The 23,872-nt window shown below is 40.2% G+C and overlaps 1 protein-coding gene across 3 annotated transcripts in view; it reads left to right on the forward strand.

The window, feature by feature from the left end:
- Stxbp4 (syntaxin binding protein 4) overlaps nucleotides 1-23,872 on the forward strand; it is a 144,259-nt gene that overhangs the window by 97,319 nt on the left and 23,068 nt on the right. The gene's annotated exons all lie outside the window — the stretch shown is intronic.

Raw genomic sequence — 23,872 nt, forward strand, 5'->3', positions numbered from 1 at the left:
GGAGAAGAAGAAGAAGCAGACCCACCCAAGAGGAGTAGATAGCTAGATATAATCAAGCTCAGGGCTGAAATTTAAAAAAAAAAAAAAAAATTAGAAACTAAGAGACCAATTCAAAGATCAACAACACCAAGAACTGGTTTGTTTTTGTTTTTTTTTTTTTTTTTTTTGAGAAAATTAACATGATGGACAAACCCTTAGCCAAACTAACCAAATGGGCAGTGAGACATCATCCAAATCAACAAAATCAGAAATGAAAAGGGGGCAATAACAACAGAGGAAGTATAAATAATCACTGGGTCTTACTTCAACAGCCTACATGGCACATTTTGCTTCTTTAAATAAGACTTTGTGGAAGAACAAAATCACCTCTCTCACATTCATGCATCCCTAAGTAGGTACTCTACCACTTGCTGCGACTTTCTGGTTACAGTATGTCTATGAGAGGTTTTTGACTTTTTTCAATGGATCTGACAGAATGTGAGTAAGAAAGGCCTCAGCTGAAGGCTTCTGGGCAGAAGGTCGTGAATGTGAGTAAAGATGATACACCAAAGTGACACTGGAGGTGAGAAGAGAAACCGTGGCGAGGCAACGAGAGTACACTTGGACCAGTTAGTCCACAGGTCTCAAAACACATCCTTTACGAACCACTGCTTGCCAGGCTGTCATAATCGGGAAGGTCCTCGGTGCTCCTAGCCTACTGTCTCACAGCTGTTTAATAACAGACACATCTAAATACATGTCACAGACTCCATGAAAGCAGGGTGGGGTTTATTTATTTATTTATTTATTTATTTATTTATTTTGTCTTATTTGTGTTACTTTAAACTTGGATTAAATGAGTTTGTTCTCACTTTTAGAGACTATAAAGGAGTGGGTGCAATAAATTCCAAGAAGTTAACTCCACAGTATAAAATTACAGTCTTAAGGAAAGAAAGAAAGAAAGAAAGAAAGAGAGAGAGAAAGAGAGACAAAGAAAGAAAGAAAGAAAGAAAGAAAGAGAAAAAGAAAGAGAGAGAAAGAAAGAAAGAAAGAGAAAGAGAGAAAGAGAGAAAGAAAGAAAAAGAGAGACAAAGAGAGAGAGAAAGAAAGAAAGAAAGAAAGAAAGAAAGAAAGAAAGAAAGAAAGAAAGAAAGAAAGAAAGAAAGAAAGAAATACAGTAGTACACAAATCAGGGAAACCTCACAGGTTCTTAGATGAACTTACATGTTTAAACAAATACACAAAAGATGGGCAGAGAAACAACCTAAATTAAGATTTAAACAGTGTCCAAAATACTGAGGCCAGGGTTAACTTAATTATTGACATGCTATTGAGCATAATGAAAAATAAGTAATAATGAAACAAGCTAAGTTCTGATGTGAAGTAGCATGGGAGGCAGGGAGAGTCTTAAATGATGTTAGGCAGACTCTTTGGGTGGCTGCCAGGGCCTGTGCTTCCATGTTAATGGTCTGGTATAATCCCCTCCTGGAACATGTTCAGGACCTACTGTCTGCTTATAACCAGTAGAAAGCCTTCCAGGTAACAGGATGTACCTGATAACATCACATGTGACTTTTGTGCCTGTTTTATGCTGGATTTGCTTCCTCCTGGGATGCTTCAAAGAGTTGAACTACTACGTTGGAAGACTCACATGGCAAGAATCTGAGGACGAAGCCTTCAATCTTCCCAAGACAAGCCACAGATAACACCCTACTCATGCCCCTACACACACCTAGAGCCTTGTAGGTATTACAGAGAGGACTTTTCTGAGCACTTCCAGCCTCCTTCCCTGTGGAATGTGTGAGGCCCTGTATAGATATTGATTTCAGTGGCTGTGGTGTGTTAATCGATTACCACAAAGAACATAGCACAGGACGCTGTCATTTCCTTTTAACTCCCAAGTGAGGAAATGACATTTCTAAGAGCAAACACAAAGTTTTCTTGGAAATACAGAATTGTCTTCTATCGGAATAAGAGACAAAATTATATTCTTAAAGCTTTGAGTCAGACTCTTAAGTTACAAATACCCTCTCTATTTCTTTTGACCTCCCTATGTAATCAAGAGAAGTGTGAGAGAATGAGAAGGTTGCCTTGCTCCAGGTTTAATTAAGACAGCAGCCTCCAGAAGCAGACAGCCGCTGCTATATGAGAAATGCTGTCATGAATCTTCCCCAGAGACACAGCTCTCTACCTCACCATGTGTCATTGTCTCAGTCAGCTCAATCCTCCAGCACCTGTCATGGCACTTGACATGTAGTTGATGCTCAGTGATTGATGAAGGAACTCCTTATTAAGTTATTTCTTCCACAACAAGTAAAAATGAAGAAAAGTCACCTTTCCCTACAAGGACACATGTCCTTCTTATAACCTGGGAAAAGGAAAACTATCTGTCTACAAGGAAAAACAAGTGGATCAACTGTGAAAATACAGAAAGGAAATGAAAAGAATCTTAAAACTCTCATGTGAAATTGAACCATTTCACAGTTCTCTTTATTTCTTCTTGGTCTGTAGAACTGTGTTTCGTTTCAGAGGAGCTTTTGCTATATAGCCAATAGATGCCACAAGCTTGTCAGGTTCCAAATGATACTAGCAGAATAGACTCATTTGTTCTGTTTCTATTCTGTGTCTTCTCATCATATGAAGGCACAAACCTTTTATAATCTGGCAATAATTGAAATGCCCGTATCTTTTATTCATTTTCTTTCTCTGTGTCCTCCTTTGAAGAATCCTACTGGAAACAAAATTATTCCTCATTATTAGCAACTTGTGAATTTTTAACAAATACTTTCTCCAATGATTCCTAATTGTGTTTTTTAACATTACTGATAATGAATAAAATATGCCCCCAAATCTGGCTTTACTCACATGGCCTGTAAGTAGAAAATTGGCAAAAATGGTGTCATTACTTTGGCTGTCTGTCAAAATAGTTGCGTTGACTAAGCCAGCAGAAATGTATTTTACCTCATGTCATTCTTTATTAGGATGTTTTCATTTTTGAAAGTTAGATGACAAATAAGTTGATGACCATGTGTAACTAAGTTATTTTCTTTTAGTTTTCCAAGTTTTGAAGATATTTTAAGGATAAGTTCTTAGTTTACTCAAATAGCTGAGAACTGTAGTATTCAGGCCATGTACATATTCTGATTGCTTGACCAAAGTCTATACGTATTATGCATTTCAAGTTTTCAGACATACTAAACAACTCATTAGTCGTCATTTTTTGACTTCTTGCCCTGGACAAGGCACTACGGTTGTTGTCATAACAAATACAAGGGTAAAATGAGCTATATGCTCCTCCTTCAGGGAGGTAGCCATTTAAAGACAGAATCAAAATCTGTACACTATGACCGTAGCAAACCCCAGAAGAGTTTCAAATGTCCATGGATTTGAAAGGAGGGAAATACATTTGTCTCCCATAAATGCTATAACAGGTTACCACAATCTTGGTGTCTTAACTCAGTGGAAATATATTATCATACAGTTCTAATAGCGTATATTTCAAAACGAGTTCTCTAGGCTGAAATAAAGGTTCAGTGAAGCTTCGCGCTCTTCCAGCGGTCTTGAGATTTTGTTTTGTTCTGTTTTTCCCTCCGCTAGATTCTTTAGGCTACTTACATCACTTGGCCTCTGGCCTTTCTGTCTTGAATGTCAGCTGGCTGGGTCCAGCTTTTTTCAGATCACCTCATTCCAGTCCTAGACCTTCTACATCCAGCTCCTATTCTTTAGGCTCCTTGTCATTATGTAGAACAAATATGATCTTTCTAACTGAAGGTGAGATTACTTTCAGCCTGACTTCTCTCTTGCACACAATATAACGTAGCCAAAGCTTCATGGATTAGGGTGGGAAAGTTTCATGGAGGCATTATTCTACTCACCCTAGGAACAAAAGAAAGGCCTATGAAGAGGAGATGATCTTTGAAGAGTGAGTAGAAAGTAGGTGCATGAAGGCAGAAGGAAGAATACAGGACTTGCTTTGTAAATAAAAGGAATAGCAAAGTAACAGGCTGAAATCTAAAGTAAGAAATAAGTAAGACATTCTTAAAAAATTAGTTTGCTTACAACTTGATTCAGCAAAATATTTTTTAGGCTTTGTGATCTTAAAAAAGCATCCTTGTGTCTGTTACAACCATTCAACTCTGCCATTGTAGCAGGGAAGCAGTCATTGATAATAAGAAATGGTTAAAGTGTGTTCCAATGAAACTTCATTTGTAAAAACTAGGTGACAGGCCAGATTTGGTCCCTAGACTATCATTTTTCAAGCCTTAGTCTTAATCACAAACAATAAAAAGAAGTAATTGAAAAGAGGTTAGGAGTTGGCTGTGCACTACTGTAAACACCTGGCAAAGTGTTTTGGAAGATCTTTGTTTTAGTAGACAGTGAGGAGCTATCAGTGCTTTTGGAGCAAGGAACAAGTCTAATTAGAGCTATGCTTTGGGAAGTTCTGTCTGCTCAGCATTAGGGTGCTGAATGGCTCTACTGGGTAGTTCATTTGGGGCCTTAGCAGCTAATTGAACTCTTTGTCTGGCACTCCGACTCGATCAATTAGCCATATTCATCTTTCTGTAGTCCTTCAGACACACCATGCCTACTCCTATATGAGATCTGTGGTATGGGCTATCCCACCTGCCCAGAATGAAAAACTCTTCCTTCACCAAGCTCTGTCCTTCATTTCATTCAGTTCTCTCATTTGGTGTCATCTTTTTGTCATCTCCATCTTCGCTGTCAGTTACCATTGATCTGTTCACTTGCATTTTCTAACAGGACTCACTTGCCACCCAATACTTGATCTTCCCATTAGAACTACTTTAGCATCAGGAGAGATCCAGAATGTCCCTTAGCCACCACTCAATAAGGTCTACTGAATAAATAAATTATAACTTCACAGAAGTGGTTGTGTCACAGCAAATAACAACCGAAAAGGAAACTAGATGTTTTTCAGCTGGATTCATGGAGGTTTCAAAACTGTAAACCAAATCAAGGATGTCAGCAAAAAAGACATTCGGGAAGAAGGAACACAAGCCCCAGTAGGAGAAACACTGAGGAGCTGGTAGATGTGTAGTGGGGTTGGGAGAAGGTCAGGGTGGGGAGCACTTGATAAACGAAAGGAGTGTGTCTATGTCCTTATGGTAGCTGAAGCCCTGGCACCACAAAAGATATGGCCGAAGGAGAAGTCCTCTGAGACAGCTCAGAAGGGAAAGGGGAAAGGGACTTGGTAGGGAGATTTCAAGCTGGCAGAATTACACAAAGGGCTGATTACTGGAAAGACAGATACTGGAGAGGTGAGTATTCCGGAAGAATGGTTATCAATGCTAAATGCTGTTAGTCAAAAGACCCATGAGAAAGACTTGACAGCGAGTGTATTTCAGCTTACCTGTAAATGACAAGTTGCTGTAGATGGCTAAGGGCAGAGATGCATTTCAGCCCAATGCAGTTTTGAATGTCAGCTTCATCTTCTGTGATTCATCAGGCATTTCAGTATCCACTGGGAACTTATTTATAAATATCAGCTGTGTAACTGTGATTTAAAAGTTACAGGATTAAGAAAAACATTAGAACATATCGTATATTAAAAAGTTGTATTCCAGATGCCTCACATACATGCAGTATAAAAAAGGGACAAATAGATTATTTCCCTATTATGTACATGTCAGAAGATGCCATACACCATAAATAGGCATAATAAGAAATAAAAGAGAAAGCATTAGAAGATTCAACTGAATCTATACTCTGATTCTATGCCATGTGTTCAAAGCTACTTAATTTCAACACAGTCATGCCTATGTCCAGATTCCGGGGAGTCTAGAGAGCTGTGCTCTGAAAGCTGTCAACAAGCTGACATTCACTGCATTCACAGTCTTCTAAATCGAGAATTGCAAAGATAAGAAGGAAACGCTTAGGCCAGCAATATTTTTACTCCGTCTTCTTCTGACATATGAATGGTGTTAGACTTTTTGTTGAAAGATTACAGAATAGAATGAATCATTAGAAAACCTGGGCATAATTACAGCCAAGTGGCAATCATGGTTCGTGACCTTTGGTCCTTGATTTCTACTTTTTAAAACATTTTTACAGGCTTGTTGTTTGTATGATTTTAAAAGTATACTGGCAAATAACTCAAGACCTAAATGGCCTACATTCAAATCCTGCCTTCTGTCTCTTAGGAATGACATGGTTTAAATGAGTTTCTTGATTTGTCTCTGCCTCAGTTTTCTCACCCATAAAATGGGGAAACTTTTCTCTTTTAATACCCACCATGCAAGGAGAACTGTGAGGCCAGGAAGCTGACTCGATGAGTAAAAGTGTTGGCTGAACAAGTCTGACAATTAGGGTTGAGACCCCTAGAGCCCATGAGACCCAGACAGGGCAGTGCGTTCTCTAGTCCTAGTGATTATACTCCTGTAACCACCCTTACAGTGAGATGGTATGCAGGGACAAGAGACTCTCTGGAAACTTGCAGGCAGCTGAGCCTGGTATACAAAGTGTGGGAGCAAACAAGAGATCCTGCCTCAAATAGGGAGGAAGGGAAGGATAGGACCAAACACCAAGGTTGCACTCTGACATGCACACACATTCCATGAAAGCGCATGCCCTCACACATGAACACATGTGCGCACACACACACACACACACACACACACGCATACATACACACATGCACACACACACACACACACTAAATACTTTTTTAAAACATGTTGATTTGATCTTCTTTCCAGACTTCACTGACCTGACTTTCCCTTTTTGTTTATTTGGAAAATTTTACATCTCGTTTGTTATTTATTATCTATTGATCCCATAGTGCCCTATGGCTTTGCCATTTTTCTGTATTTAAAATTACTATGAACAAGTTTCATTTGCGTATATAATCTAGATAGGGAGCCACCTTGGCTTCTAGAACTGAGAAAGCAGGAACCCAGTTTCAGAGCAACGTTGCACTGAGCCCTCTCATAAAGCCAGATATGGCCTGGATATGTTCTCAGAGGAAAAAAAAAAAAAAAAAAAAAGAATGATAAACTAATTAAGGCATTTTATTGTCTGTATCAGAGTTATTATCCTAAAAAGACATTAACCATATAATGATAACCAAAGACTGGATGGGCTGTTAAGAGTAATATGTCCCTTGGGGATGCACACTGCACTGTGTGTGTTCCGTGTGCACACGCGGGGATAGAAGTGGCCCTGAGACTTAGCTCAGTACAAAGTGTTTCACTGATGAAGATTCCCTATAAGAACAGTTTTCTTCTTTTGTTTCCTGAAAGGCCTAACATGTATTTTAAGTGCAGTGTCTTTAAGTAAAAGAGATTAAGAGAGATGATCTTGCTCGCCCTTTGGTTAAAATAACAGGTCAAATGGCACTAAACAGCAAAACATGGCCATCAAAGATGAAATGCCTTTCTCAGCTTCATTGCTGAAAACAAAAATAAGTTCTCCCCATCAAACACAATAGACGCTTGAGGTGCGGCAGCTGTATTTAAATGCTGTCCAAATTAGCTTTGATTTGAAGTATGGGCAGCACCCTGTCTATTACTCTTCTTTGTTACTCAGGAAAAATAATAATAACTTTTTAAGTAACAGATAAAAAATAAGACATATCAATAAAGACTTTCGTTACCTTTAGCCTTTATAGAAAATACCTTACTCTACCCTGATACTGCAATGTCTGAATATCTGAAGTTGGACCTGTCTGTATTGGTAAGACACTGCAAGGTTCTCTGGTGTCTATTTGTAAGCTGGACTGTTAGCTATCATTTCAGTGCTCGGGTAGATGGTGAATTGGCATTAACTTAAGGAAATAGACCACTGCAGGTTTTTCTAAGTATTTTGCAGTAAATCAACCCTCAAAGACCTCTTTAGGAAACACATTGACCCTTTTAAAAAATAGAAATGCAATAAACTGAACATATTTTTTAATTGAAAATAGATTCTTCTCTCATACAATCCATCCAACCACAGTTTCCCCTCCCTCCACTCCTCCCAACCACACAGCCCTTTTGTTATCCAAAGATAAGAAAAATGTATCCAGATGAAGTGTGGCTTGCTGTCTGTTTGAAGGACAAGAAGTGTAGATGTTCTTTCACAGTGCTCTGCACGCTCTCACTTGTTCAGTGTTGACTAAAAGAAAAATTACATGTGTGCGGCATCTTGCCTCTCATCATCTTGAAGTTTTCTTTTAAAGTAACTAATTATGTGCTGCTTCCCAAATAGAAGTGCAGATTTTGTTCATGCAGTTCCTGAATTTTTAACCATACCTTTATTTTTATCTTCAAGAGTAGAAGTCATTGTTTTTTTGTCTTTGACAAAATGCAGTAACAAACTATTGCAGAATAAGCTGATCGCTAACATCAGATGGCTCTCCAGATCAGGGGCAATTTAAAATAGCCGTGCCTCAGAAGTAGTCTCCCAGCAGTGACCTGAAGCACGAGCTGAAAGCTAAGCTGGACCAGGAGCACTTGTTAAGATGCAGAGATGCAGTCCTCCAAAGCCTGGACTGGTTTTTAAATTTACAACCAAGACTTATGTCTGTGCTAAATTTGACTAATCAGACACAATTCATGGGCTAGATTTAACTGTAAGGAAATGACGGAAAAGCCTTCACTTTCCTTCATGTCTTTTCTGAACCCCTGAAGATTTTAGTCTGATTAGGTGTCCAGTCTTAGTCGTAGGAGCTCAATATAGACATATATACCAGCTCTAAGAAATAATGCTTTGTGGCATCTTTATATGTCTACTGTTATATATAACTTAGCCCCCTATGTCTCGGGACACCACACACACACACACACACACAAAGCCTAATGAGCATACGCACTTGTCCAAGCAGTTTAAATGTTCTAAGGGAATATTGCAGCTTTCCAACAGCCTGATCAGTGTGTTCACAACACGGCAGTGGATATTTGCATTGGGTCTGCTGCACCAGAGTGCTGTACTGCAGTTGGTGGTTGTTCCTGAAGTGGCTGAGTGCCTGGGCCACAGCACACAGTTATACACGGCACACTATCACATGCACAGAACCACGAGGGCATGGAATGTCCCAGGCAGCTCTCTTCTGCTTAGTTACTAACCTGACATGTGACACGCCAGCACTACAGAAGCTTCGTTGGTATATAAAACCACGCTGGGGTTTCCAGACCAAACTTTTCACAAAAGCATAGCTGCTATCTAGCTCTCTGTCTAGTGGAGACACTGACTGTAAGCTTCCTTACAGACCACGGTAGCTTGTTAAAACTGTAAGAGGTCCAAAGAGAACTGTGACAATAGCTCGTTATCATCTGTGTTAACCAACTAAAACTGCACAATAAGTAATCTTTCATTGTTGTTTAAACATGATTTTCGTATCTTCGTGATGAGCAGAAAGAGCAGCCAAGTGGATGTTTGCACTCCTTAGACCAGTGTTGTCTGACCTAGATTTCAGATCTCTGTAGTATTTCCTGTAGAAGACCAGTGCTTTCTCTCTGTGCACCTACCACTAATATAAAGATATGAGTCAGCTGCCTACAAGAACTGTCTGTGTAAGGTTTTTAAGCAATCTTCATTAATGAGAAACCAGTGCATGGTTCTGTTATACTGCAGATGAGCTAATCAGCTAACAATAACCAAGGAAATTTCTAAAGGCATTTCTTTATGGGGGAATATTTAAACATTCAGTCTTCTCTCCTTAAAATAATAAAACACGTTTTTAATCTACATAAAGAGGTTCTTTCAATACATACAAAATACTATCTACCAAACATTTTTGATGGCCTACTAGATAACAGGCATTTCCTAGGTTCATGGTTCCTGAGAATGGGTGTTCCATCCCTACCCTCATACAATTTATGGGGAGAGCTGCAGAGAACAAAATGAAAGCAGGAAAGCCAAGGAATGTTATCTGCTCCTGAGAAAGCCCTTTGGCCACCGTGAACTCACTGTGTGATTCTAGTGGAAAGGGTGAGCTAGGCCTTGCCTGCAGAGAATATGTAAGACTTGGAAGACGAGTGAGACAAACCTCTGACAAGTTGTGGGCATGGAGCCTTCAGGCTGAGGCAGAGAACTCCTGTTCAGCCAGAAGAGATTCACTTGGTGACATTGGAGAGGAGGAGCAGTTTAGAGACGTAAAGTAAAACTTAATCTCGAGAAAATTCAGTATGGGTTGCCTTAAGAGTCATCTAAGCAGAGATGTTATCAGGGAGTCACTGTTGCCAGTCTGGATTAAGAAGTGACAGGTTTGGACAAATAAACTTGAGAATCTTTGGCATACATGTGATGTTTGAAGTTACAAAAGTCGTGTATTCTGATAGAATGAAAGGTATCCAGGCAGCCCAATGCTGGGGACACTTAGAGGTTTCTAAGAAAGAAGGTGCTGGACCAAGAAGGAATTATCAGAAAGAGAGAAGGAAAATCAGGCAAAATACATTTTGGTCTTTTGTAAACCAAGAAAAATACAATAGTTTTAACTACATTTGTCTCAGGCACCTGATAGTATTTTTTTCCCCTCAAATACTGAAGAGTCCATGGTCGTTAATGTTTCTCTTTCTCCTCCCACCACTCTCTTCACTTTCTCCAAAAAGTAGAAACTGTTTCAAACAATCTCTGTGTCTAACCTGCTTGCCCATCTACCCAGTTCACCAATTCTCTGTCTATAATGTATGACCATGGGTTCCTATCTACATCTAAGAGCCTTCTCACTAGTTACCATGAAGTATTCACAGCTCCCAGTTTAAGTATTAGTTGCACTCATTCCAAATTACGTATAGAATTATTAAGTTGGTGAAATAAAAGTTTGGGAAAAAATGGAAGACTTCAGAGAGATCTAATAATGAATTTAAAATGCCACTATTAGGGTGTGAGGGGATCTTATGGAAAGATGCAGCAAAATTATAGACATCTACATTCTGGTTTTGGATTGTTTCGTAGCTATAATCCTCAGTCCACTTTGGAGCAACCAACACTAGGAATAACAGCTGCTGTATTTTAAGAGTAAGAGGTCCCAGTCAGAGATATGATTAACAAGAAAATTATTTTTACCTAGTGATTAACAAATATATTTGTACATTTTAATTTAAATTATAAAATATGTAAAACAAAGGTACATCTATCATTGAATAAGTGGAATTTTACAAGGTTACTTTAATCTTTCTTTTATGCTTTGTTATTCACACCTCAAAGACAGCAAGCCTCTGTATACTTCCACTTTTCTAAGTGTATGCTATTATATTTCTGAAAATGGCCTTATCTTTATTTGCCTCAAGTTGTAACTTTTTAAATTTATCTGGCTTTTCATCAAATAAAATCAACAGTGTAGTCTCACTACTCTTATTGATGCATAGTCACTGAGGATAATAAAAAGCATACTTTTTCCAAGTAGAATTAAGGGATTCTTCCCCCCAAATTTCCTGAAACTCTCCTTAGAATTAATTTTCAGCCTTTCCTATACTTCTTAGAAGACATGAGACAAGTGATGTTTAATGCCAGCTTTCGTGGACCAGGACTTGTTTTCTATAACTTTAATCACTAGAATTTGATTGTTTTTTACTTTTGAGTTAGATTTTCATATCCAGTATAACATCAGTGAAGAATTAACGATGTCAAATCATCCCACATCAGTCACCAGGATAGGTACTGAAATGAAGGACCATAGAAGGTGATCTACAACCCAATTTGGAAGACTAAAGGGCCATTTAAGGTCTCTGTGGCTTTTGAATCACATTCTTAAAATAGGCTTGATTGGTTGAATTAGTGGATAGTTCTATATACTGATAAGCTGTTCTTTTATGAATGTTGCTTAGAAGCCTGCTTCCTGCCAGAGACACAAACAAACAGGGAAATGAGATGTGATTATTATATCTAGATATCTAGCTATATCTTACGCCCTCAGACAGAAACAGTATGATGATAACTTTTATCTCAAGTATGCAAAAGAATCTTGTGCAACTAGACTTGTCCAAAATGTGAAATTCTGGGTTCCTACTATTTTTTTTTTAAAGGCTAGAGAAATCAAGAAAAACAATATATAAAGGATCAAAAAGAAACTTCTGGAGCCCTCTCTGTGTGTTTCCCTCTGCTGCAGAACAACATCATTCTGTGCAGTAAGCAGAACTCAGGGGTCTTTGTTGGGAGCTAGAGTCCAGTCCTGTTGGACTACCGAACTTGTGCTCTGGAGGGGACTGCATCTCCTCAAGGAAGGAGTGGTGCTCAGTTGGTAAAATGCTTAGAAAACCTGAGTTTGGTCCTCAAAAGCTGTCTTAGTTAGCAATACCATTGCTATGATGAAATGCCATAACCAAAAGCAAGATGAGGAAGAAAGGGTTTATTTGGCTTACACTTCCACGTCATAGCACATCACTAAACAGCCATGATAGCAACTCAAACAGTGCAGGAACCTGGAGACATGAGCTGATGCAGAGGCCATGCTGCTTGCTGGCTTGCTCCTTGTGGTTTTGCTCAGCTTGCTTTCTTATAGAATCTGGAACCAATATCCCAGGCCTGGGCCCTCCCTCATCAGTCACTAATTCAAAAAAATGGCATGAGTTCGAGGCCAGCCTGGTCAACAAAGTGAGTCCAGGACAGCCAAGGCTACACAGAGAAACCCTGTCTTGAAAAACCACACATACACACACACACACACACACGGAAAGAAAAGAAAATTTCCTACAGGTTTGCCTACAGCTGGATCTGGATCTTATGAGGGATTTTCTTAATTAAGGTTTTCTCCTCTCTGATGACTCCAGCTTGTGCTATGTTGACATAAAACTAGCCAGGACAGAGGCCACATTTGAAAATGCTGGACACACACTGCAATTCCAGTGTTGGGGAAGGAGAGACAGGCAGATCTCTGGGGCTCACTGGTCAGCAGGTATCACCTCTTGGGTTGATTTGTAGTCTCCACATGTACACACGCACATAAGGACTTACACACATGTATATACACATCTTCACACAAACATAAACATATACAGAAGTGCCTTTTTACATTTTTCACAGAAGGAACAATACAACAGTCTAAGTTAACAAAAGGAAATGAATTAATTTCTTCTATTCAAAGAACACTCTTGGAACCTGCTGTGTCTGAGGATGATGTAGAGCCCTCCAGGAGCTAAGCGCTCCAGGAAAATGAAGAATAAAATGGTGGTGAAAATAATCACAATGCAAAGTTTAATAGATTAAATATATTGTCTATGGTACAAAGTAAGAATGGCTCAGAGGAATAATGAGGGAAATTATTTTTAAATGAGGAAGTGTTTACATAGAATGAAAATGTTTAAGACTTGAGCTTTGAGCACTTTTAAATGACAGTGGTCAAACCAAAGCCAAGCAGAAGTGGAACCATGATTAATTAAAAGCACATGAGGAGAGTCATGTGAGGTTGAAACTCGTGTCTTATTTATGCCATCATAAGCAACCACCATCTCAAAAATGTATCTCAGTATGAATTATTATCCATGCAGCCATTCGCACTGACAGCTTATGTTTCCCCCTTTGACAATCTCATAAACTGAATACCTCCTATATAGTATTATGTAACCTTTGATACCAAGAGATAGCTTTTGTTTTTCTTCGGTTATTAGTTGACATAATCAGATGAGTTCCAGGCATACTTTGAGGCCCCCCCAGGACTGCATATGACAATATAAAGTTAAGGAAAGAGTTGACAGGACTGGCCTTGACTGGCTTGGAATGGTTGGCCATCTATGTCTTTCAAAGGAAACCAGTGTAGAGGTAAGACATGGCTCCTCAGACTTGCTTTTGTCATACTAAATTATCAGTCACTGTCACCTGTCGGATGAAAAGAGAGCTACATGTCTTCCTAGACATAACTAAGTGCTGTCATATAAGGAGGAACAAAAAAGAATGTGTTCAAATGTTTGAATAGAATATTCCTACTTAATATAGCCCAGATAAACAACCTAACCACAGCAGCAGACAGCCAGGAACACAATGGAAGAAAAGAGAACAGAGTAAAATGAGAAATCTGCCCGAGATTCTCATAGGAAATGTCCACCTGCTGGGTACAGTGCATCTTTATGTCTATTGATACCTCCTACTTGATAATGAGGTGTTGTGAGTGGTTGTAAACACAATATTACTACTGTTAATGACCAGGCATGACTATATTGTTTGGGACTAAGGATACTAAAGGAGAAATATAGGTCAGATCACTATTGAAAGATACAGCCTGGGTCTACCAGGCTCAGAATAGTAGTCATTCTGCAAATGGGAATAGAGATGTCCATAATTATGTTCCTGACAATTCCAGTGTCTGGATAGGTGAGGGGCTAGATGAGCTGCTCAGAATGAATGGGAGCTGGCCATGCTGGACATTTCAGGGAGATCTTGGCCAATGTTCCAGAGATAGCTGGGATGAAAGTCCAAAGCGGATGGGGAGGTAAGATCAGGATACTGAGCCAGTTGTCTTCAAACCCACTTTAGCTGCCCGTATTTACTATCCTTGAGATTAGCTTCTGATAATTCCAGCTGTTTATTCTTCTTTTTTCTTGTTCAGTCTGTAATCACACACCCAACTGTAGATTTTTACAGCCAATTTCACTAAGAGCTGTAACCATTTTAAATCTTTCCCTACCTTCTAATCTTTTGGTCCCATGTTTACCCCCTTGTCATGCTCTTCCCACTTTTAACATTTTCCTCTCCTTCGTCGACTAACCACAGAATGGAACAGAATTTTTTTAATTGAACATTCTAGATTTGTTGGGAGGAGTTCTTATAATTCTTTGAATGTTTTAAATTATATATTAATTTAGTGTTGTGTGCCTCTAAAGAAAAACTATTTATGAAATTATTTATGAAGATTTTGCTGTTGTCGTCACGTGGCTTTCCCCATAATTTTCTTAGTGACTTGTCCCTAGTGACAGAAACAGAAGACGCTATTTGAACTAGTGTGTGAGGACTTCATAGGCAGGATTCTAAGGCAGCCCTTCAAACCCCTGGCTCCTGGCACACACACGTGTACAAGCTCCGTCACTGAACTCCTAGCCTAAGTGTTCCTGTGATGGTGTCTTATGTGTAATTAGTTAACCTGGAAACAAAGAGGTTCTCTCTCCACAAGCTCTCAAGACGGAGATGTGGGAGATCTGGAAGTCCCGTAGGAAGTACAGGGCTAGTCTGAACGTGGGCGGCATCACCGGACAAGCAGTGCTCACCACTTCTAGGCCTGACAAAGCAGGTTTGGGGCCAGCTCATGTCCTACAACTGCAAATTGAATTCTGTCAGCAGCAGAAATTAATTTCAAAACACGTGATTTCCCACTTCATCCAGATAAAATGTCTTCCCAGGCAGTCTCTTCATTTCTGTCCCATGAATGCTGTTTAGAACCAAGTCATCCAATGCCACACATGCCACCCATGGAGCTCTGTGCTGATACATGTGTGTGCTATGTCTGTGAGTGTTTGTTTACAGGAGGGGAAAACTAAAGAAGTGTGCACAAGAAGCATGTTTTCTTAGACTTATTTTCAAATAGTTTTTCATTTATCTCTTTAAATACTTGAATTTGGGAGTTCTGGTTTGGTATACTCTCGGGCGGAGGGGGCGGCATTTGACAGCAACACTCAGTAGAGATGCTCACGACGTCATCTCAGCATTTGATCTGGTTATCCTGTCTTCGGTCTCCTTAGGTTAGTTAGTCTGCCACTGCTTGTTTACTCGCAGACTGCCTGCTAGCTGCGGCTGACTCCTCCCTGATTGGGACTGCCTACTATGTTGTTGTGACTCTTCAACAGTGACAGTCAAGCTTGCTGAAGAGTAGCTTTCAGCATCTACTCATCAAACAAGTTTCCCCAAAGGAAACAGGAAAGAGAATGAGCAGTTTTCCAGGCATCTTCCCTTCACTGTCAATAGATCCACTAACTCATGTTCAGCAGCCACTCACACCCCTTCCTATCAGCATTACAGTAATGAAACAGTATTTTTAAAGAAACATTGCTTGTCTTTGTAAGGACTTAGCACCAGACCTCGTGGTGTGTGCCTGTCTGTAATCTCAAGGCAGAGGCATATGCATCTCTGTTGAGTTCAAGACTAGCCTGGTTTTATATAATGAGTTCCAGGCCAACCTGGGCTCAAAAAAAAAAAAAAAAAAAAAAAAAAAACTGTCTTTTAAAAAAAAAATGAATTGAACCTGTATAGAAGAAAGTTTCAACTCATAGGAAAATAATTCAAATCATTAAGTACATCCTTCTACAGTGCCGCTTTTAATTCTCATCTTAAATTTAGCACCCTTTCAACACCTTTTTCTAAGAAGCTCTCCTATCATTTTGTGTCTGATTAAATAGTAGGTGTTTGTGTTACTGTAGACATTTGGCATAGTAAACATTGATTTCTTAATTCAGCAAAGAGCAGCTAAGAGTCCTGTGTGTGCATAATATTGCCGGCAATGGAGCAGGGAACAAAAATGAGGTGGGTAGGGAAGGAAAGAAAGCTGGTTAAGGCACCTAATGTGTGCCCGAGGTGGCAGAGAAGGCTGTTTTCTCTTGAGTGACCAGGAAGACGCCACTGGCTCAATGCTATCTGAGCCAGCCCCCAAAGGAAGCAGCAAATCGGGCTAAGGACAAGGGTGGGAACAGCTCTCCGGGCTGTTAGCCATTGCTGCTCTTTATGTTGATCCGCTCAGATAGATTGATCAGTCGTGAGCAAAGCTTGTCAGAGTACAAAGGAGTCTAAAAGGACCCTTTAATCCTTTTACTACCCTGTCTCTTTAGGCTGGTACTACAGAGTGAGGTCACACAACCCTAGCCAGGAAAACTGCAGCAATCCGGCTACTGAATTTGAACAGTGCAGAGTGTGAAGTCTGCTGGGTCTCCCTGGTTTTAAGCAAAGCAATCCCAAATCCCCATATAGCTCCCCTAACATTGAGTAATCGCCCAGAGACAACTGTGAGAGAAGTTCTGTGTTCTCACCTACAGTCTAGGCCATGGGATGAGAGTGAACAGTAGAAGAAAGGGCATTTAAGATGGGCTTTTTGGCTGTTAGCCTGTCAGAGCTCAAGACAATAAAACCCTAACTGGAAGTAAAGACCACTGTGAAAATGCAGAGTTTGTATGTATTGAACAGGAAGTGTGAAAAATGGATAATAGCCTTCACACCCTCCTCTTCAACTCTGTACTATCTTAGAATATATTCATTTGCCAAAAGTGTTGACACCTACCTGAGGAGGACCATGGGGAGCCACCCTCTTTCCTCCCCCACCCCCTATCACTTTTATTCCCTGCCCCATTCCCAGCAGTACTGTGCACATATAGGAGTCTTAATTGCTGTCTGCTGGACCATGAAAGTGTTTTTCCTACTGTGAGTCATAGTCTTTCTTGGATGGATTTGTGGCTTCTAACTTGAAAAATATGTAACATCTAGATTATATGTGAATACGTGCAATTCCTTCTCCCTGCACCCCAGACAGTGTCAATATATAACCAAGTCACAGATGCAAAATGATGCCTGCTGTTGCAGCATTTATGCAAGTCTAACAACCAGGAGCATTTAAAGCACAATTCCAAAATGTATATGGTTCTTTTTGAAAATATTTCCTTAGGAGTGTTTTTTGTTTTGTTTTGTTTTGTTTTGTTGTTTTTTGGGTTTTTTTTTTTTTTTTTTTTTGGCACTTGAAATACTGAATTATCTGGTTATTTATAGGTCACAACCATCACTTAGTATAACAGATTTCTCTTCATGGGAAAATTAACTGGCAGTTCCTACAGATTAACTTGTACAATCCTAAATCTAACAAAAACGACTCTAAATTAGGCCATTTTGTCTTTAAGCCTGGAATCTAGTTCATTTCCACTTAAAAGAGCATTACTTTGAACTATAAAGCATAGATCAACATGTTGGGAATTGTTTTCTCTTTTTGTTCTAGTGAGATATCTGCTGTTGGCGATGAATACGGGGGCTGGGGCTGTGGAAAAAGAATGATGCTTTTAGTGAGTGCCACGGTCAGGTCACATGTGCTCAGATAGTGACCGCTTTGTTAATTAGCAACACGGCAGAGAATGTGTGATTCCCTACATTGAGGGAGAGAAAGGACTATGAAAAAATATGACTTCCTCTTAATAAAAGTTGCCCTGTAGGTATTTAAGTTTTTCCTGTGTTAGATGTCTGTGTGACATCAGTAGAATCATGGGCAAGGAAGAAGTTCCTGTTTTTGTTGCTATTAATAATAATGGCCTCCTTTTGCATATAATTGTGTCATTATGTATTAACTAATAAAAGTCTCATGATAACTCCACAAGCTAGCAGGATAGCTATGATAATTACTCATATAAATGAGAAAGCTGGGTCCCTGCACAGTTATTACCGTGTTATTCAAAATAGAGTCAAGAGTACTACATATGGATTTAGATTTTCTGATTCAAAAATCAATTGAAAAATTACTTGTATGTGATGGGTGTCATAATCTTTAGTGACTGAAGCCTTGTCCACTGAACTCAGACCTCTCTTTCCCTCCCTCTCCCCCCCCGCCCCCATTCTACAAGTTGAGTCTCCTTGAGCTGATGAGGCACAAATCAGTCTGGTTGTGTTATGGACTGTGTGAGATTCCCTTAGCCGAGTGGGCTTTGTCAGTTTTGCTTGTAGAATTTCAGTCTCCATTTCGCTCTATTCCAGCTCCTGCCATTCTCCATCTGAATCCTTCACCTTCGCCTCCCAGTTCATTTTCTCAGTGTTTTTGCATCATCCTTAGCAGATAGCATTCACACTACCATGAATCTAGGAAGCAAGAGCGCCCTGCTGACTCACTCAGGCCTCACATCTTTCCAGCTTACTACACAGTGATCATCCTCACCATGGCCATCTACTACTCTACCCCCCAATTCCCTCGTCTTCTCTCTCCATTTAAAGGCTATGCCCCATTAGTCCAATCTTTCTCACAATCCTCTGAGCTCATTTGGCCTTCTTTCTTTGCACCACACCATTTAACAGGATTCCAAGCCCCAACAAATGAAATCACCTACCCTCTGCCTGGTATATACAAACAAATGGGAACGCAGCTGTATTCTAAATACATAGCCTTACGCCCATAGGTGAATGTAGCTCTCACCCCATTGGCCGGAGCTCTTCCTCTAGGGCCAGGCTCTGTGAAACTCCCCCATCCACATTGCCCTGTCAACTGCTGTTACCATTATGTAGGTCTTGTTTGTGCAAGCATACCATTACAGTGCCGTGGGTACCGCATCTCCGTCAAGTCTCGGGGGCCAACAGCTGTTTCAGGAGGGCTCCTGTGCTCGTGCTTAGGGCTCCCAGAAGTACTGAGTTATAATGTTCCATAATCACGTCACGCTTTAGAATGTGTTAGTGCCCCTGGCTTTCTTGGCCATGTTTCTGGCAGTACTTCCTTCCCTGTGCTCTGCCAAGAAAGAGTGAGTGCACATGCTGTCCTTGCAAGGCTTATTTTCTCTTGAAATTTAGTCAGGTAAAAAAAACAAAAACAAAAAAAAAACAAAACAATAAATAACAAGACAACAACAAAGACAAAAAGCAAAACCTTGGGCTTTGTGGATCTCAAAAGAAAAAAAATATATTTTTAAAGAGTATGTAGCTTTTTCCTGCATATAATAAGGCCAGCATTCTCTTGCAGCTTCTTCACCCCTGACCCATCAAGGGATCAGATCTTCTCTTGTTAAGAAACTGCCAGTTCAAGATTATTCTCTCTACATAGCTGAGACTATGAGACCCTGTCTCCAAAGGGAGCATGGAGAAGAGAAGAGATGCAGGAGGAGAGGAGAAGGGAGGACAGGACAGGACAGGAGAGAGAGTCTAGTCCTGGCAATCCTGCTGCAGCATGCAAATCCCTGTGTAATATTATTTCTAGCAGAATCTTTTTGCACTTGTATGGAGGGAGCAGTTCCCTCAGTTCTCAAAGTGTCAGCTGGCCGCCATGCCAAGGCCTCTTGACTGTGTTCCAGCTACCTAGCGTGTCCTTCCCCAGGTCTGTGCCTGCTTTGCCGCAGCCTCTTGGAGACCCCGCTGACCTTTTCTCAAGGTTTGCTGCTCTCACTCCGTCCTGGAGCTTGGTCTGTCTATGCTGAGTTACTCTCTCACACTATGCTATGTTTTTCATACTACTTGAACTGATTTTTGTTAGGCGCTTCTTTATGGTTGGGAGGATTGTTTGGGTTTCATGGGGGGGTTGTCTTGTGGGGGGGTTGTTGTTTGTTTGTTTATATTTGAGATATGGTTTCCCATAGGCTGACTTCAAACGTCCAAGAGTAGCCATGTATGACCCTGAACTCCTTTTTCTCTTGTCTCCGTCTCTCCATGTTGGGACTGTAGGTGTGCACCCCCACACCTAGACCCTGTCTATGCAGGGCTGCAGCTCTTCAGGCAGGCACACACTCTGCTGGCTGAGAAACATCCTCGTCTTTATTTTTAAAGCTTTATGGGATCAAAGTCCATGTTTATTTGTTCATTGCTATATATTGAACACCAGAGCAAACATCTGAACACACGATAACCAATAAATATTTAATAAACTAGTACTTGGGCCAAACATAACAAAAGAATCTGTGGTAATGAATAGAGTAGGGTAACAGAAAGGAAATCATTTTGTGTGGAAACATGATGAGTTTGAATTTGGATATGTTGAGTTTTAGGTGACAGCCAGGATTCTTAGTTCAATATGTTCAAGACTTTCACTTTGGCAAGATACTCATGCAGATTTTGGAGTCATCACCATGAGGTTTTATGATTAGAAACAGATGATCTCTGATGGAGAGAATGTTATGTGAGAGCTTACAGTCAGACACTTCCAATCGGAAACAATTGCAGGTGGTAAGAACTGTCAATAACAGTTAGAAAAAAAGAATATGACAAGGGAAAAGTAGAAGTGTGATATATTACAAGTATGTAAAGATTTTGTAACTATACAAGTATTTCCTTATTTACTTCCAAATCGTCATTGTGAAGAAATAAAGTTATTACCATCAGAAAACTGGTTATATCACAATCATGTTATAGCAATCACTTGTGAATACCAAAAGACCTCTGTTATATGTAGTAGACTATTTATATGCCTGCCTTTAAATTAGACAGTTATTATGTTTTTATTACTGAGGTGTCACAGGGAGATTAATTACTGTCAGCTTAAGTCTCCAGTTACAGAATGATAAGTGTATGAAAAGTAAGAAACTTTGATCTTCTAAGAAAGAAGCACTTATTTTTATTAGTTCAGAGAATTTATTATTTTTGTTTTTAATAGTTTTGTTATTTCATTCATACATATATTATATATACATATATACATATATAATGAATATATATAATGAATTCTGATTGCTCTCTCCCCTACCCCATCTTTTGTTTCCTTATTATCCTTTTCAGTACCCCCCTCCCCATTCCGTACTCATCCCTTTTTTATAATCATGACTTTTGGGTGGTTTCATGACGCCTTTATTTAACTAGGGCCATCTCTCTATGGCCACTGGATTTAAAGTATCCAGTAGAACTAGTAGGGTCATCCAGTAGGTATTCAACAGAAAACAGTGACCCCCTCCCCCCAATCTATCTTAGCAAATAGCTCAGCAGTGAAAAGTAGTATACACTGAGCCTATTCCCCTCTAGCTGTGGATGGACCATTCTTTTTGTTTCCATTTATTTGTTTGTTTGTTTAAACACTTTACAGCCTGATCCCAGCCTCTTCCCTGCTCTCCTCCCAGTCCTAACCTCATACCCTCCTCCTGTTGTTCCTCCCTCTCCTTCTTTGAGACTAGGAGGCCCCAAAGAGGCCTGGCACCTCAAGTCACAGCAGAACTAAGAGAATCCTCTCCCACTGAGGCCAGACAAGACAACCCAGCTGGAGGAAAGGATCCAAATCCAGATAACAGGGACAGAGACAGCCTGTACTTCCATTGTTAGGGCACCCACATGTTGAAAAAACTGCACATCTGCTACATATGTGTAGGGGGATCTAGGTCCAGCCCCTGGATGCTTTTAGTTGGGGGTTCAGGCTCTATGAGCCCCCATGGGCCCAGGTTAGTTTACTTTGTAGGCATTCTTGTGTCCTTGACCCCTCAGGCTCCCTCCATCCTCCATCTGTTTCCATGAAGCCTCTCATAAGACAGTTATGCTAGGCTCCTATTTGCAAGCATAGCAGGGTATCATTAATAGTGGCAGGGGTTGGCTCTCTCCCATGGGGTGGGTCTCAAATTGGGCCAGTCATTGGTTGGCTATTGCCTCAATCTCTGCTCCATCTTTATCCCTACACTTCTTGTCAGTGAGACAAAATTTTGCAGACCTAGTGCAAGTATTCACAGCGACTATGAGTTGTTGTTGCAATAATGGCCATGTCTTTTGGCCAGAAAATGACCTTTTGTTTCTCCTTTCCCTATCTTCCAGCTCTTACATTCTTTCTACCCCTCCCCCCTTTTGTCTAATATTCCTTCAACTTTAATGGGGTTGTCTTCTTTAGGACTGAGAAAACGCATGCTCAGCCAGCTCAATTTTAAATTGATCTCATGATTAAAAGACATCATGTTGGGGCTGGCAAAGTGGGTTGGTGGATAAAATGGCTTCCTACATACAAGGTTAATGGCCTGTGTTCAGCTCCAAAACGCACAGAGGGGTGGAAGGAGATAATCACCTCCACAAAGCTAGCCTCTGACCCCCAACATGTGCTATGTGCCCAGGCCCACAAATACATGCATCCTGCACACACACACTCACAATGATGAAACCTAAACTTTGTTCTAATAAAATAAGACCATCATTAAAGTGTACCTCTTTCTTCTACTTTATTTAAAAAAAAAATGCCTGTGACTTGAAGAATTGGGAAGACAAGTGGAATTGTGCCCATCTAGTCAGTCGTCCAGCAGACAAAAACCATAGTCACAGTTTTCTCCTTTCCCAGTCTTTGCCATTTTGCCCCCGAATGAATAAGATCACTTCTGTCATGTAAGCAAGGCCCTTACATACTGTTCTCAGTGTCTTCCTTGCAGGTAAAGGGGCTCATCACTGTCCGTTGAAATTACCTATTTAAAAAAAATATGGAGAAAGTGTAAAGACAAAAAACATTGACTCAGTCTTGCAGGGCAGCAGCACTATATCATGGCTGAGCAGTGGACATGAAGCAGCACAGCACAGGATGACCCTTCCACACTATTGCTTACACTGAGTTCTCAGAAGCACTGATTCCTACTAAAAATAGGAACATATATTCATTAAGAGAGGGTAGAACTCCAACATCGCCCTGTTATATATGAAAGAGACTGTTTTAAAATTTTGGCCCACAGTCTTGGTCTGGAATTGATATACAGTAAAGCCTTTTGCTTCACACACACACACACACACACAAAGAATAATAGCCCCTTCTCAAAGAAATATATTCTCTTAAGAATTGAATGACAGTGGGGTAAAGTTTGATTTCGTCCATGCTGTTAAACTTTCCCTACACATGCACTCTAGCTGTGGCTGATATTGGGAGGAATAAAAGTCAAGTGCTGTTTTGAAGGTCCAAAGCAGTAGGCTGCCTGGGTCCTGCAACCTGTTTCTCCCTATATTTATGCATCTTATACCTATCAAAAGATCTGTGATAACCAGTGTCACAGTGCTTATAGGAAAGGTCAGTTAAAATCTTTAGCTGTTTCCAATGATAGAGCAGAAGAGGTAGAAGTCATTGCTTTCTAGAGAGATGCCACCTAAAATCAGAATGTAAGAAAATCTGGCAACCCAGCCCACAGACATAGACCTATGATTCCACCTAGTCAGGAGACAGAGGCAAGAGGATTTCAAGTTTAAGGCCAACCTAAGGTACAATACAAGTCCAACCTATGCAATCTAGTGAGACCTTGTCTCTAAATAGAAGAGATTTTGGCTAAGGCCTGGGCTGAAACCACTGTAAATGGAGATAGGTAGGTAGGTAGATAGATAGATAGATAGATAGATAGATAGATAGATAGATAGATAGATAGATAGATAGATACAA

This window comes from Meriones unguiculatus, chromosome 7, assembly GCF_030254825.1.
Source record: "Meriones unguiculatus strain TT.TT164.6M chromosome 7, Bangor_MerUng_6.1, whole genome shotgun sequence".
NCBI lineage: Eukaryota > Metazoa > Chordata > Mammalia > Rodentia > Muridae > Meriones > Meriones unguiculatus.